This window comes from Musa acuminata, chromosome BXJ3-11 (genome assembly GCF_036884655.1).
Source record: "Musa acuminata AAA Group cultivar baxijiao chromosome BXJ3-11, Cavendish_Baxijiao_AAA, whole genome shotgun sequence".
Taxonomy (NCBI): domain Eukaryota; kingdom Viridiplantae; phylum Streptophyta; class Magnoliopsida; order Zingiberales; family Musaceae; genus Musa; species Musa acuminata.
In genome coordinates this window covers 9,480,624-9,497,620 of record NC_088359.1, presented here as the reverse complement: position 1 = coordinate 9,497,620, position 16,997 = coordinate 9,480,624, and the positions used below count along the sequence as shown (strand labels likewise).

At 38.6% G+C, this 16,997-nt stretch overlaps 4 non-coding genes across 4 annotated transcripts; all 4 read left to right on the top strand.

Moving 5' to 3' along the window:
• Positions 1 to 206: 206 nt before the first annotated feature.
• On the top strand, positions 207 to 280 carry TRNAI-AAU (transfer RNA isoleucine (anticodon AAU)). Its single transcript has one exon. It is a non-coding gene; the product is annotated as a tRNA-Ile (tRNA).
• A 3,499-nt stretch (positions 281 to 3,779) lies between these two features.
• TRNAI-AAU (transfer RNA isoleucine (anticodon AAU)) lies at positions 3,780 to 3,853 on the top strand. The gene has a single exon. It is a non-coding gene; the product is annotated as a tRNA-Ile (tRNA).
• Positions 3,854 to 15,413: 11,560 nt separating this feature from the next.
• TRNAI-AAU (transfer RNA isoleucine (anticodon AAU)) lies at positions 15,414 to 15,487 on the top strand. Its single transcript has one exon. It is a non-coding gene; the product is annotated as a tRNA-Ile (tRNA).
• A 1,119-nt stretch (positions 15,488 to 16,606) lies between these two features.
• TRNAI-AAU (transfer RNA isoleucine (anticodon AAU)) lies at positions 16,607 to 16,680 on the top strand. Its single transcript has one exon. It is a non-coding gene; the product is annotated as a tRNA-Ile (tRNA).
• The last annotated feature ends 317 nt before the right edge of the window (positions 16,681 to 16,997 follow it).

Here is a 16,997-nt window from a genome sequence, read left to right as displayed (position 1 = left end):
CATTGTGCTAATAATGCGAAAGTTATAAGTTCGAGACCAGCATGGGACAAATCTTACGAAAAATTTATTTTTTATAAGACCAAATGGAAATAGTGAGACTCACCCATGATTAATACAATTTGTTAGTTCTTAAATTATAATAATATGACCGACCTACAAGCTCAGTAGGTTAGAGCATCATTGTCACAAATTAAAGAGTTAAAGTTGGCCTATTAGCTCAGTTGGTTAGAGCGTCGTCCTAATAACACGAAGGTCGCAGGTTTGAGGCCTGCATGGGCCAAAACCTATAATGTATCAATGATAAAATGGATACCGTGGGACTCAATCGACATCATAGTAATCATTTGGTCGTTCGCTCTTAGTTAGAACACCATCATCAATTGGTTAGAGCGTCTGCATTCTCTCAGTTGGTTAGAGCATTGCCTATAAGCTCAGTTAGTTAGAGCGTCGTGCTAATAACGCGAAAGTTATTGGTTCGAGACCTGCATTCACCCATCATTAATACAATTTGTTTTAATGTATCTATGTTGTAATCCATGATCAAATGGATATCGTGAGACTCACTCGACATTATAGTAATCTTTTGGTCGATCCATTCGTAAGATTAGAGCAGTGCCTATAAGTTCAGTTAGTTATAGCATCATGGTAATAATGTGAAAGTTATAGGTTCGAGACCTGCTTTCGTCACATCCCATGAAATTATTTTTTATAAGATCAAATGGAAATTGTGATCCTCACCCATCATTAAAACAATTTGTTAGTTCTTAAATCACAATAATTTGATGGACCTACAAGCTCAGTAGGTTAGAGCACCATTGTCACAAATTGAAGAGTTGTAGTTGGCCTATTATCTCAGTTGGTTAGAGCGTCGAGCTAATAACGTGAAAACATTATAGTAATCGTTTGGTCGATCCATTCGGTTGGTTAGAGTGCTTATAAGTTCAGTTAGTTATAGCGTCGAGCAAATAATGCGAAAGTTAATAGATCGAGACCTGCATTCGCGCAGTTGGTTAGAGTAGTGCATATAAGTTCAATTAGTTAGAGCGTTGTACTAATAATGCGAAAGTTATAGGTTCGAGACCTGCATGGGTCAAATCTCACGAATTATTTTTTCTTATAAGACCAAATGGAAATAGTAAGACTCACCGTCATTAATACAATTTGTTAGTTCTTAAATCATAATAATATGACCGAACAACAAGCTCAGCAGGAAAGTTTTTGCCTATAAGCTCAGTTAGTTAGAGCGTCTTGCTAATAACACCAAAGTTATTGGTTCGAGACCTGCATTAGTCTAATCCCACGAATTATTTATTTTTATAAGACCAAATGGAAAACCAACAAGTTCAATAGATTAGAGCACCATTGTCACAAATTTAAGTGTTGTAGTTGGCCTATTAGCACAATTGGTTAGAGCGTCGTGCTAATAACACGAAGGTCACAGGTTCGTGACCTGCATGGGCCAAATCTTATATTGTATCGAGGATTAAATGGATATCGTGGGACTCATTCGACATTATAGTAGTCTTTTGGTTGATCCATTCGGTGGGTTAGAGCAATGCGTGTAAGTTCAGTTAGTTCGAGCGTCATGCTAATGACGTGAAAGTAATAGGTTCGAGACCTGCTTTGGTCAAATCCCATGAATTATTATATTTTTTATAAGACCAAATGGAAATTGTGAGACTCACCCATCATTAATACAATTTGTTTTAATGTATCTATGTTGTAATCCATGATCAAATGGATATCGTGAGACTCACTCGACATTATAGTAATCTTTTGGTCGATCTATTCGTATGGTTAGAGCAGTGCCTATAAGTTCAGTTAGTTAGAGCATCATGGAAATAATGCGAAAGTTATAGGTTCGAGACCTGCTTTGGTCAAATCCCATGAAATTATTTTTTATAAGACCAAATGGAAATTGTGAGCCTCACCCATCATTAATACAATTTGTTAGTTCTTAAATCACAATAATTTGATGGACCTACAAGATCAGTAGGTTAGAGCACCATTGTCACAAATTGAAGAGTTGTAGTTGGCCTATTATTTCAGTTGGTTAGAGCGTCGAGCTAATAACGCGAAGACATTATAGTAATCTTTTGGTCGATCCATTCGGTTGGTTAGAGCAGTGCTTATAAGTTCAGTTAGTTAGAGTGTCGAGCAAATAATGCGAAAGTTATAAGATCGAGACCTGCATTCGCGCAGTTGGTAAAAGTAGTGCCTATAAGTTCAATTAGTTAGAGCGTCGTACTAATAATACGAAAGTTATAGGTTCGAGACCTGCATGGGTCAAATCCCACGAATTATTTTTTCTTATAAGACCAAATGGAAATAGTAAGACTCACCATCATTAATACAATTTGTCAGTTCTTAAATCATAATAATATGATCGACCTACAATCTCAGCAGGAAAGTTATTGCCTAAAAGCTCAGTTAGTTAGAGCGTCTTGCTAATAACACGAAAGTTATTGGTTCGAGACCTGCATTAGTCTAATCCCACGAATTATTTATTTTTATAAGACCAAATGGAAAACCTACAAGTTCAATAGGTTAGAGCACAATTGTCACAAATTTAAGAATAATAGTTGACCTATTATCTCAATTGGTTAGAGCGTCGTGTTAATAACGCAAAGGTCGCAGGTTCGAGACCTACATGGGCCAAAACTTATAATGTGTTGAGGATTAAATGGATATCGTGGGACTCATTCGATATTATAGTAGTCTTTTGGCCGATCCATTGGGTTGGTTAGAGCAATGCGTATAAGTTCAGTTAGTTCGAGCGTCATGCTAAAGACGTGAAAGATATAGGTTCGAGAACTACTTTGGTCAAATCCCGAATTATTATTTTTTATATAAGACCAAATGGAAATTGTGAGACTCACCCATCATTAATACAATTTGTTTTAATGTATCTATGTTGTAATCCATGATCAAATGGATATCGTGAGACTCACTCGACGTTATAGTAATCTTTTGGTCGATCCATTCGTATGGTTAGAGCAGTGCCTATAAGTTCAGTTAGTTAGAGCATCATGGTAATAATGCGAAAGTTATAGGTTCGAGACCTGCTTTGGTCAAATCCCATGAAATTATTTTTTATAAGACCAAATGGAAATTATGAGCCTCACCCATCATTAATACAATTTGTTAGTTCTTAAATCACAATAATTTGATGGACCTACAAGCTCAGTAGGTTAAAGCACCATTGTCACAAATTGAAGAGTTGTAATTGGCCTATTATCTCAGTTGGTTAGAGCGTCGAGCTAATAACGCAAAGACATTATAGTAACCTTTTGGTCGATCCATTCGGTTGGTTAGAGCAGTGCTTATAAGTTCAGTTAGTTAGAGCGTTGAGCAAATAATGCGAAAGTTATAAGATCGAGACCTGTATTCGCACAGTTGGGTAGAGTAGTGTCTATAAGTTCAATTAGTTAGAGCGTCGTACCGATAATGCGAAAGTTATAGATTCGAGACCTGCATGGGTCAAATCCATCGAATTATTTTTTCTTATAAGACCAAATGGAAATAGTAAGACTCACCATCATTAATAAAATTTGTTAGTTCTTAAATCATAATAATATGACCGACCTACAAGCTCAGTAGGAAAGTTATTGCCAATAAGCTCAGTTAGTTAGAGCGTCATGCTAATAACACGAAAGTTATTGGTTCGAGACCTGCATTAGTCTAATCCCACGAATTATTTATTTTTTATAAGACCAAATGGAAAACCTATAAGTTCAATAGGTTAGAGTACCATTGTCACAAATTTAAGATTTGTAGTTGGCTTATTAGCTCAGTTGGTTAGAGCGTTGTGCTAATAACGCGAAGGTCGCAGGTTCGAGAACTGCATGGGCCAAAACATATAACGTATCGAGGATTAAATGGATATCTTGGGACTCATTCGACATTTTAGTAGTCTTTTTGTCGATCCATTCGGTTGGTTAGAGCAATGCGTATAAGTTCAATTAGTTCGATCGTCATGCTAATGACGTGAAAGTTATAGGTTTGAGACCTGCTTTGGTCAAATCCCATGAATTATTTTTTTTTTATAAGACCAAATGGAAATTGTGAAACTCACCCATCATTAATACAATTTGTTTTAATGTATCTATGTTGTAATCCATGATCAAATGGATATCGTGAGACTCACTCGACATTATAGTAATCTTTTGGTCAATCCATTCGTATGGTTAGAGCAGTGCCTATAAGTTCAGTTAGTTAGAGCATCATGGTAATAATGCGAAAGTTATAGGTTCGAGACTTGCTTTGGTCATATCCCATGAAATTATTTTTTATAAGACCAAATGGAAATTGTGAAACTCACCCATCATTAATACAATTTGTTTTAATGTATCTATGTTGTAATCCATGATCAAATGGATATCGTGAGACTCACTCGACATTTTAGTAGTCTTTTGGTCGATCCATTCGGTTGGTTAGAGCAATGCGTATAAGTTCAATTAGTTCGATCGTCATGCTATTGACGTGAAAGTTATAGGTTTGAGACCTGCTTTGGTCAAATCCCATGAATTATTTTTTTTTTATAAGACCAAATGGAAATTGTGAAACTCACCCATCATTAATACAATTTGTTTTAATGTATCTATGTTGTAATCCATGATCAAATGGATATCGTGAGACTCACTCGACATTATAGTAATCTTTTGGTCGATCCATTCGTATGGTTAGAGCAGTGCCTATAAGTTCAGTTAGTTAGAGCATCATGGTAATAATGCGAAAGTTATAGGTTCGAGACCTGCTTTGGTCATATCCCATGAAATTATTTTTTATAAGACCAAATGGAAATTGTGAGCCTCACCCATCATTAATACAATTTGTTAGTTCTTAAATCACAATAATTTGATGGACCTACAAGATCAGTAGGTTAGAGCACCATTGTCACAAATTGAAGAGTTGTAGTAGGCCTATTATCTCAGTTGGTTAGAGCGTCGAGCTAATAACGCGAAGACATTATAGTAATCTTTTGGTCGATCCATTCGGTTGGTTAGAGTAGTGCTTATATGTTCAATTAGTTAGAGCGTCGAGCAAATAATGCGAAAGTAATAAGATCGAGACCTGCATTCGCGTAGTTGGTTAGAGTAGTGCCTATAATTTCAATTAGTTAGAGCGTGGTACTGATAATGCGAAAGTTATAGGTTCGAGACCTGCATGGGTCAAATCCCACGGATTATTTTTTCTTATACGACCAAATGGAAATAGTAAGACTAACCATCATTAATACAATTTGTTAGTTCTTAAATCATAATAATATGACCGACCTACAAGCTCAGCAGGAAAGTTGTTGCCTATAAGCTCAGTTAGTTAGAGCGTCATGCTAATAACATGAAAGTTATTGGTTCGAGACTTGCATTAGTCTAATCCCACGAATTATTTATTTTTTATAAGACCAAATGGAAAACCTACAAGTTCAATAGGTTAGAGCACCATTGTCACAAATTTAAGAGTTGTAGTTTGCTTATTAGCTTAGTTGGTTAGAGCGTCATGCTCATAACGCGAAGGTCGCAGGTTTGAGACCTGTTAGGATCGAGAGCACTAAGAGGGGGGGTGAATTAGTGCAGCGGAAATCTTACAGCGATTAAAAACGAAAGCTGCGTTCGTTCGATAAAAGATTATTATGATGCAAAAGCCGATTTACAGTTTGTATCTAAGTGCAGTTTGCGCAGTTTGCATCTAAATGCAGTTTTGCGTCTAAATGCAGTTTGCGTCTAAATGCAGATTGCGTCTAAGCGTAGTTTGCATCTAGGCGCAGTTTGCGTCTAAGCGCAGATTGCGTCTAAGCGCAGTTTGCGTCTAAACACAGTTTGCGTCTAAACACTGTTTGCGTCTAAGCGCAGTTTGCGTCTAAACACAGTTTGCGTCTAAGCGCAGTTGGCGTCTAAGCGCAGTTTGCGTCTAAGCGCAGTTTACGTCTAAACACAGTTTACGTCTAAACACAGTTTACGTCTAAACGCAGTTTGCGTCTAAACGCAGTTGGCGTCTAAGCGTAGATGACAATTTGCAGTTATAAATGGAATCAAGACGTAAACATAAACTGCACAGAAACTCGTTCGTAAAAGCGCAGAAGACAGTTTGCAGTTATAAATGGAATCAAGACGTAAACGTAAACTGCACAGAAACTCGTTCGTAAAAGCGCAGAAGACAGTTCACAGTTATAAACAGATTCAAGACGTAAATGTAAGCTGCAATGTAAAGATCGTACGAAAACACCTTTTTACGTCTGAATGCAGATTCGGAAAGATTAGAACTTAGAAACTTGTTCGTAAAAGCGCAGAGAGCAGTGGCTATGTAGGAGGTTTGCAGTAATGATAAAGTGCTCAAAATAAACGCAAACCAGAGATTTAGAGTGGTTCGGTCAGTCTTGACCTACTCCACTTTTGGCTTCCTCCACCGGCGAGGTCACCGACGTCAACTAGAGGCCTTCCTTCAATAGGCGAAGGCCAACTGCCCTTTTACAATTTCTCTCCTTTTGACGGGCTCAGGAGACAACCCTTACAGATCCTTTCTCTCCTCTCTTTACAACTCAAGACTTGAAGAACAGAAAAGAGGAGAACTTTTGGACTTTACACAAATTTGAGCTCTTAGAATCACTGAAAAGATCAAGAATTCGGTGTGGATCTGTATCTTTTCAGTGCTGAATGGGTGGGGTATTTATAGGCCCCAACCCAATTCAAATTTGGAGCTGAAAACGATCAAATCCCGGAATTCCGGGATCAGGCGGTTGCACCTCCTGACTGGAGAGGTTGCACCGCCTGGTAGAGCTCGAAGACTGAGCTCAGGCGGTTGCACCTCTCTGTCAGGGGCGGTTGCACCTCTTGAGTCTGGCTCGGAGACTGAGCCCCAGGCGGTGCCACGTCTTGACTGAGGCGGTTGCACCTCTCTGCCAGAGCTCGAAGACCGAGCTCAGGCGGTGCCACCTCTCTGTCAGGGAGGTTGCACCGCCCAGTCTAGCTCGAAGACTGAGCTCAGGCGGTGCCACCTCCTGGCTGGGGAGGTTGCACCGCCCAGTCTCGCTGGGAGGCTTAGCCCAGGCGGTGCCACCTCCTGGCTGGGGCGGTGCCACCTCTTTCACTATTTCAGCTCACTTGGTTTGGCTCCAAACTTGGCCCAAACCAGTCCGAACTTGGGCCTAATTTGCCCCTACTTGGGTTATAGGATTAACACATAATCCTAACCCTAATTAATGTGCTAACTATGATTTTAAAGACATTTTCTAAGCTATTACAAAGTTCGCAAGTCAAGACTTCTTCTGGCGAGCTTCCGGCAAACTTCCGGCGGTCTTCCGATGAACTCTCGGAAACCATTCTGCGGACTCCCGGCAAGCTCCTAGACTTCACGATTTGTTCTTAGCGAGTTCCAACGAGCTTCTTCGGCAAGCTCCGATCTTTCTCGGCGAGCTCCGCGAACTCCCAATGAACCTTCCGGCGAGCTTCCGAAAAACCCTTCGGCAAGCTCCCAACTCATTCTCGGCTAGTTCCGGTAGCATTCCCGACGAACCTTCGGACTTCCGTCGAACTCTCGAACTCGCAACAAATCGTTCGCGCTTGACTCCGACACTTTGTTTCGCTTTATGTCTTCATCGTTATCATAGTTAATCCTGCACAATTAAAACAAAACTTCGATCGAGACAATTAATCCTAAGCAATTAACCAAGTTGTCCGGCATGTCATTGGTCCCTCGACGCTTCGTCTGATTCTTCGGCGCATCGTCCTCTCCTACGGCCTATTGCCCAATCGGCCAGTTGACTCCGCAACTCCGATATCCTTGGCACAATAACCGCTCTTCTTGGCCCGATGCCCGAGTCCACTGCCCGAAGCCTTCTGTCGATACGTCGACCGATCTACCGGCCCGACGTCCAATCTTCTGACATGTTCCTCCGGCACAACATGATTTTCCTGCTTTAATTGTCTCATCCTGATCAAAGCATCCTGCGTCACTCAAAACGCATATTAAATCATAAACATATATCAAGTAGTTTCATTATCAAAATACGAGATTCAACAATCTCCCCCTTTTTGATGATGACAACTACTTGATGACGGAGTTAAACTTAACTCCCGGAGTTTAAACAAACTCCCCCTATCAATATGCCTTATTGATAGAAACTCTTTGATTAAAAAATCTAAGCAACATGTCATCATAAACGGAGTTAACCTTAACTCCCAGAGTTTAAACAAACTCCCCCTATCAATATGTCATATTGATAGAAACTCTTGGATTCAAAAATCCAAGCAACATGTCATCATAAACTTATGCATAACGTGTGATGTCATCAACATACTTCTCCCCCTTTGTCATCAACAAAAAGGAGAAGTACCACAATCAAGTATTTGTGATGTAAGTTTTAACTCATTGCATGAAAAACATAATATCAAGTTTTATCATCATGCAGTTTTGAAGCCAGAAAATTTAGCAAATGTTACATCATGCTTAGAACATTCAAGCTATCAAGTTTTAGATACGCAAGTTTTACAGCATACAAGATAGCACTTTTATGCAAGCTAGCAATGTTGCAACATTTTAGAACTTGCAAGCTAGCGATTTAGAGATGTTCAAGAAGGCAACTCTTGCTTCTTGAAATATGCAAGTTGTAAGCTAGCAACTTTTTACGATATGCAAGTTTTGCTTCTTGAGATAGGCAAGATAGCACTTTTGCAAATTTTTGTTTTTGCATTTTCTTGACATTTCAAGCTAGCAATTATCGGTGATGTTCAAGATAGCAATTTCTTCTCTTTTGTAATTTTTGCCCTTTTTTTTTTTTTTGAATTGTGCTAGCAAGTTATCTCCTCCTTAGTCATTGTCAAAAAGAAGGGAAAACCCTTTCTGTCAATTTCTAAATCATGACAAAGGTGAGTAATCATTCTTATTTCAAAATTCCATAATTGAGATAAACCTTGAATTCAAATCAAGGCAATTTTAATCAAGGTTCATATCATATGCAATACATTACGTAGAAAGCATAAGTATTGCATGCATCATTTTAGCAACAAATCGTAGCATTTCATCACATGGCAAGATATCATCAAGTAGAATTACGATGCAAGTTCTTGATATCTTAACATGATGAAAATTCAAATATGGCACTTATAGTATCAATTCATATATTTCTCCCCCTTTATCATCAACAAAAGGAGAAGTAGCTCTAGCTATTTTAAAATATATGCAAGTTTTTATAACATGAAGCTATATTTTCATCACAACATATAAGCACAAAAGCATAGCAAGATTCTTAGGTTCAATCATGGCAATTCAACACTTGCTTCATGTGCAAGATTGCACTTGCTTTTCTTTGCATGTTCTAACTAGCAAAAGCTTTCTCCCCTTTGTTTTTGTCGAAAAGAAGGGAGTAATCAATGGCCAAAAATTTTTAATTATTATACAGGCCATATTACAAAATCTTGTCATGATATCAAGAAAGTTCAAAAAGGACATGATCCATTCAACAAATCCTTTTAATAGGGCAAAGGAATTATATAACCAAGAATCATGATTAAAATATTTCAATATCATAGATCAAGTCATGATTCGTGATTCATCATAAAGCAAATTAATTTTCAGTCATCACATAAGGCATTTAAAGAATTTTTGAAACATAGAAGAATGATTAATTTAAGCATGTAATGTTTCAATCAAAATCAAGTCATGAATACCAATACTTTCATATTGTGAGTATCAATTCATGAATACCAAAAGATATTATTTGTGATTTCAATTTTGCAAGATCATGATTATGATTTAGACATAACTTATTCAAATCAAATCGTCAACTTGAAACTCATAATCAAGTCATTAAAATTAATTTCGAAATTCACAAAATATCATGAAATCAAAAGACAAGTTGCATTTCATTTGAAGAACTCCTTTTTGATAAATGTAGGGAGCATAATGAACGATCTTGAATTATAAAGAGCTTCATGTTATAATTATCAAGATCATGATTTTAATAATTATTCTCTTTAGCAAAAAATCACAAAAGTACTTTATTTTTGCATAAGAAATCTCATTGTATTATGATTAATAAATTCTTTTTCTGCACATGAATCATAGGAGATATGTATGTGAAACAAATCTTTGCAAGCAAAGACACTATCATTCATATTTCAAGATGAAATTTATAAGCAGGAATCATTTCATCAAATCCATTTTAGAAAAATATTTTTCATAAGTGTATGAGAAAATCCGATTGTTAGGATACCAATTGTTAAGTGAATCCGAAAATGAAATTAGTACTTTCATGCATTCAGATAAGATTTTGCTATAGATTTTCAAGTTCAATTATGAAGATAAAACATGCTTATGATCATAAAAATTTATGTATCCAAAACATATAATTTCCAACATGTTATAGTGTAAAATCATCATGGCAATTAAGTGTTTTGAACATTGAATCAAGAATGTCCGAAAAATAATCTTAACACGTTCATGCATTCGAGCACATTTTTGCCATAGTTTTTCAAATACACTCATGAGAATAACACATGCTTATCATCGGCTTAAAATCTCATGCATAAAATTGTTAATCGAAATATTTAATTTCATCATTATGCATTTCTTCAAATCAAACATGATCTTTAATCAAAATCGAGAAATAACAATGGAAATCAACGTAATGCACATTATTACTTCTTAACCATGATTTCATATTTTCAATCAAGATCATTTTATTTGTTCATCATGCAATATTATCATTTTCGAAATTACTTAGTATGATCATAATAATTTTTTTAACATGTAATTGTTAAGAAAATTAATTCTAAACTAAAAGAGAAAAATACATCATGAAAGCATCAAGTAATTTCAAAATAAATTAGGGGGATTTCGATTACCTCATCATTGTAGGCTGTTAAGGCGTAGTTTGCCGTCTTGCTTTTGTTGACTTTCTCTTCTTCGGAGGAGCTCGATTCATCCCAATTTTTGTTCTTCTTCTTGCGTTTAAAGCAAGTAGTTTGATTCTTTTTGCTTTTTAATTTTCGTTTCATTTGTAGTTTAAGTTCACCATCACTTGAGCTTATGCTCGAGTGGTCTTCAAATGTTCTATGTCCCAAATCCTTCCTGTTCTTTGGAAGGTTGTTTTGTTCATCATTGTCCTCATCACTTGAGTCATCGCTCAAGTGGCATTCATTTGTCCAGAGTTCCAAATCCTTCCTGTTCTTTGGAAGGTAATTGTGTTCAACATGTTCATCATGTGCATTGTGCACCATTTCATATGTGATCAATGAACCAATTAGTTCTTCAAGTGGAAATTGGTTCAAGTTTTTCGATTCTTGAATAGCAGTTACTTTTGAATCCCAAGTTTTAGAAAGTGAGCGCAAAGCTTTGTTAACGAGTTCAAAGTCCGAAAAGCTTTTACCAAGTAATTTTAAACCATTGACGACATCCGTAAAACGGGTGTACATGTCAACAACGGTTTCGCTTGGTTTCATATGAAAAAGCTCGAAATCATGCAGTAAAATATTAACTTTCGAGTCTTTGACTCTACTAGTTCCCTCGTGCGTGATTTCAAGAGTGCGCCAAATATCGAAAGCCGTTTCGCACAAAGAAACCCGATTGAACTCATTTTTGTCCAAAGCGCAAAATAAGACATTCATAGCCTTTGCGTTTAAAGAAAAATACTTCTTCTCTAAATCCGACCATTCGTTCATCGGTTTAGAGGGAAGTTGAAAACCATTTTCAACGATATTCCATAAATCCAAATTTAGAGAAATCAAGAAAACTCTCATTCGAGTTTTCCAATAAGTGTAGTCCAATCCGTTAAAGAACGGTGGACGAAAGACCGAAAAGCCCTCTTGAAGAGCCATTTCTCTCGGGTGTAAATCCGAAATGAGAAATACCCCGCTCTGATACCAATTGTTAGGATCGAGAGCACTAAGAGGGGGGGGGTGAATTAGTGCAGCGGAAATCTTACAGCGATTAAAAACGAAAGCTGCGTTCGTTCGATAAAAGATTATTATGATGCAAAAGCCGATTTACAGTTTGTATCTAAGTGCAGTTTGCGCAGTTTGCATCTAAATGCAGTTTTGCGTCTAAATGCAGTTTGCGTCTAAATGCAGATTGCGTCTAAGCGCAGTTTGCATCTAGGCGCAGTTTGCGTCTAAGCGCAGTTTGCGTCTAAACACAGTTTGCGTCTAAACATTGTTTGCGTCTAAGCGCAGTTTGCGTCTAAACACAGTTTGCGTCTAAGCGCAGTTGGCGTCTAAGCGCAGTTTGCGTCTAAGCGCAGTTTACGTCTAAACGCAGTTTGCGTCTAAACACAGTTTACGTCTAAACACAGTTTACGTCTAAACGCAGTTTACGTCTAAACGCAGTTGGCGTCTAAGCGCAGAAGACAGTTTGCAGTTATAAATGGAATCAAGACGTAAACGTAAACTGCACAGAAACTCGTTCGTAAAAGCGCAGAAGACAGTTCGCAGTTATAAACAGATTCAAGACGTAAATGTAAGCTGCAATGTAAAGATCGTACGAAAACACCTTTTTACGTCTGAATGCAGATTCGGAAAGATTAGAACTTAGAAACTTGTTCGTAAAAGCGCAGAGAGCAGTGGCTATGTAGGAGGTTTGCAGTAATGATAAAGTGCTCAAAATAAAAGCAAACCAGAGATTTAGAGTGGTTCGGTCAGTCTTGACCTACTCCACTTTTGGCTTCCTCCACCGGCGAGGTCACCAACGTCAACTAGAGGCCTTCCTTCAATAGGCGAAGGCCAACTGCCCTTTTACAGTTTCTCTCCTTTTGACGGGCTCAGGAGACAACCCTTACAGATCCTTTCTCTCCTCTCTTTACAACTCAAGACTTGAAGAACAGAAAAGAGGAGAACTTTTGGACTTTACACAAATTTGAGCTCTTAGAATCACTGAAAAGATCAAGAATTCGGTGTGGATCTGTATCTTTTCAGTGCTGAATGGGTGGGGTATTTATAGGCCCCAACCCAATTCAAATTTGGAGCTGAAAACGATCAAATCCCGGAATTCCGGGATCAGGCGGTTGCACCTCCTGACTGGAGAGGTTGCACCGCCTGGTAGAGCTCGAAGACTGAGCTCAGGCGGTTGCACCTCTCTGTCAGGGGCGGTTGCACCTCCTGAGTCTGGCTCGGAGACTGAGCCCCAGGCGGTGCCACCTCTTGACTGAGGCGGTTGCACCTCTTTGCCAGAGCTCGAAGACCGAGCTCAGGCGGTGCCACCTCTCTGTCAGGGAGGTTGCACCGCCCAGTCTAGCTCGAAGACTGAGCTCAGGCGGTGCCACCTCCTGGCTGGGGAGGTTGCACCGCCCAGTCTCGCTGGGAGGCTTAGCCCAGGCGGTGCCACCTCCTGGCTGGGGCGGTGCCACCTCTTTCACTATTTCAGCTCACTTGGTTTGGCTCCAAACTTGGCCCAAACCAGTCCGAACTTGGGCCTAATTTGCCCCTACTTGGGTTATAGGATTAACACCTAATCCTACCCCTAATTAATGTGCTAACTATGATTTTAAAGACATTTTCTAAGCTATTACAAAGTTCGCAAGTCAAGACTTCTTCTGGCGAGCTTCCGGCAAACTTCCGGCGGTCTTCCGATGAACTCTCGGAAACCATTCTGCGGACTCCCGGCAAGCTCCTAGACTTCACAATTTGTTCTTAGCGAGTTCCAACGAGCTTCTTCGGCAAGCTCCGATCTTTCTCGGCGAGCTTCGCGAACTCCCAACGAACCTTCCGGCGAGCTTCCGAAAAACCCTTCGGCAAGCTCCCAACTCATTCTCGGCTAGTTCCGGTAGCATTCCCGACGAACCTTCGGACTTCCGTCGAACTCTCGAACTCGCAACAAATCCTTCGCGCTTGACTCCGACACTTTGTTTCGCTTTATGTCTTCATCGTTATCATAGTTAATCCTGCACAATTAAATCAAAACTTCGATCGAGACAATTAATCCTAAGCAATTAACCAAGTTGTCCGGCATGTCATTGGTCCCTCGACGCTTCGTCTGATTCTTCGGCGCATCGTCCTCTCCTGCGGCCTATTGCCCAATCGGCCAGTTGACTCCGCAACTCCGATATCCTTGGCACAATAACCGCTCTTCTTGGCCCGATGCCCGAGTCCACTGCCCGAAGCCTTCTGTCGATACGTCGATCGATCTACCGGCCCGACGTCCAATCTTCTGACATGTTCCTCCGGCACAACATGATTTTCCTGCTTTAGATGTCTCATCCTGATCAAAGCATCCTGCGTCACTCAAAACGCATATTAAATCATAAACATATATCAAGTAGTTTCATTATCAAAATACGAGATTCAACAAGACCTACATGTGCCAAAACTTATAATGTATCAAGGATTAAATGGATATCGTGGGACTCACTCGACATTATAGTAGTCTTTTGGTCGATCCATTCGGTTGGTTAGAGCAATGCGTATAAGTTCAGTTAGTTCGAGCGTCATGCTAATGACGTGAAAGTTATAGGTTCGAGACTTTCTTTGGTCAAATCCCATGAATTTTTTTTTTTTATAAGACCAAATGGAAATTGTGAGACTCACCCATCATTAATACAATTTGTTTTAATGTATCTATGTTGTAATCCATGATCAAATGGATATCGTGAGACTCACTCGACATTATAGTAAACTTTTGGTCGATCCATTCGTATGGTTAGAGTAGTGCCTATAAGTTCAATTAGTTAGGGCATCATGGTAATAATGCGAAAGTTATAGGTTCGAGACCTGCTTTGGTCAAATCCCATGAAATTATTTTTAATAAGACTAAATGGAAATTGTGAGCCTCACCCATCATTAATACAATTTGTTAGTTCTTAAATCACAATAATTTGATGGACCTACAAGCTCAGCAGGTTAGAGCACCATTGTCACAAATTGAAGAGTTGTAGTTGGCATATTATCTCAGTTGGTAAGAGCGTCGAGCTAATAACGCGAAGACATTATAGTAATCTTTTGGTCGATCCATTCGGTTGGTTAGAGCAGTCCTTATAAGTTCAGTTAGTTAGAGTATCGAGCAAATAATGCGAAAGTTATAAGATCGAGACCTGCATTCGCGCAGTTGGTTAGAGTAGTGCCTATAAGTTCAATTATTTAGAGCGTCGTACTGATAATGCGAAAGTTATTGGTTCGAGGCCTGTATGGGTCAAATCCCACGAATTATTTTTTCGTATAAGACCAAATGGAACTAGTCAGACTCACCATCATTAATACAATTTGTTAGTTCTTAAATCATAATAATATGACCGACCTACAAGTTCAGCAGGAAAGTTATTGCCTTTAAGCTCAGTTAGTTAGAACGTCAGGCTAATAACACGAAAGTTATTGGTTCGAGACCAGCATTATTCTAATCCCACGTATTATTTATTTTTTATAAAACCAAATGGTAAACCTACAAGTTCAATAGGTTAGAGCACCATTGTCACAAATTTAAGAGTTGTAGTTGGCCTATTAGCTCAGTTGGTCAGAGCGTTGTGCTAATAACGCGAAAGTCGCAGGTTCGAGACCTGCATAGGCCAAAGCTTATAATGTATCGAGGATTAAATGGATATCGTGGGACTCACTCGACATTATAGTAGTCTTTTGGTCGATCCATTCGGTTGGTTAGAGCAATGCGTATAAGTTCAGTTAGTTCGAGCGTCATGCTAATGACGTGAAAGTTATAGGTTCGAGACTTGCTTTGGTCAAATCCCATGAATTTTTTTTTTATAAGACCAAATGGAAATTGTGAGACTCACCCATCATTAATACAATTTGTTTTAATGTATCTATGTTGTAATCCATGATCAAATGGGTATCGTGAGACTCACTCGACATTATAGTAAACTTTTGGTCGATCCATTCGTATGGTTAAAGTAGTGCCTATAAGTTCAGTTAGTTAGAACATCATGGTAATAATGCGAAAGTTATAGGTTCGAGACCTGCTTTGGTCAAATCCCATGAAATTATTTTTTATAAGACTAAATGGAAATTGTGAGCCTCACCCATCATTAATACAATTTGTTAGTTCTTAAATCATTATAATTTGATGGACCTACAAGCTCAGTAGGTTAGAGCACCATTGTCACAAATTGAAGAGTTGTAGTTGACATATTATCTCAGTTGGTAAGAGCGTCGAGCTAATAACGCGAAGACATTATAGTAATCTTTTGGTCGATCCATTCGGTTGGTTAGAGCAGTCCTTATAAGTTCAGTTAGTTAGAGCATCGAGCAAATAATGCGAAAGTTATAAGATCGAGACCTGCATTCGCGCAGTTGGTTAGAGTAGTGCCTATAAGTTCAATTATTTAGAGCGTCGTACTGATAATGCGAAAGTTATTGGTTCGAGACCTGCATGGGTCAAATCCCACGAATTATTTTTTCGTATAAGACCAAAAGGAACTAGTAAGACTCACTATCATTAATACAATTTGTTAGTTCTTAAATCATAATAATATGACCGACCTACAAGTTCAGTAGGAAAGTTATTGCCTATAAGCTCAGTTAGTTAGAACGTCATGCTAATAACACGAAAGTTATTGGTTCGAGACCAGCATTATTCTAATCCCACGAATTATTTATTTTTTATAAAACCAAATGGTAAACCTACAAGTTCAATAGGTTAGAGCACCATTATCACAAATTTAAGAGTTGTAGTTGGCCTATTAGCTCAGTTGGTTAGAGCGTCGTGCTAATAACGCGAAGGTCGCAGGTTCGAGACCTGCATGGGCCAAAACTTATAATGTATCGAGGATTAAATGGATATCGTGGGACTCACTCGACATTATAGTAGTCTTTTAGTCGATCCATTGAAAGTTATAGGTTCGAGACTTGCTTTGGTCAAATCCCATGAATTTTTTTTTTTATAAGACCAAATGGAAATTGTGAGACTCACCCATCATTAATACAATTTGTTTTAATGTATCAATGTTGTAATCCATGATCAAATGGATATCGTGAGACTCACTCGACATTATAGTAAACTTTTGGTCGATCCATTCGTATGGTTAGAGTAGTGCCTATAAGTTCAGTTAGTTAGAGCATCATGGT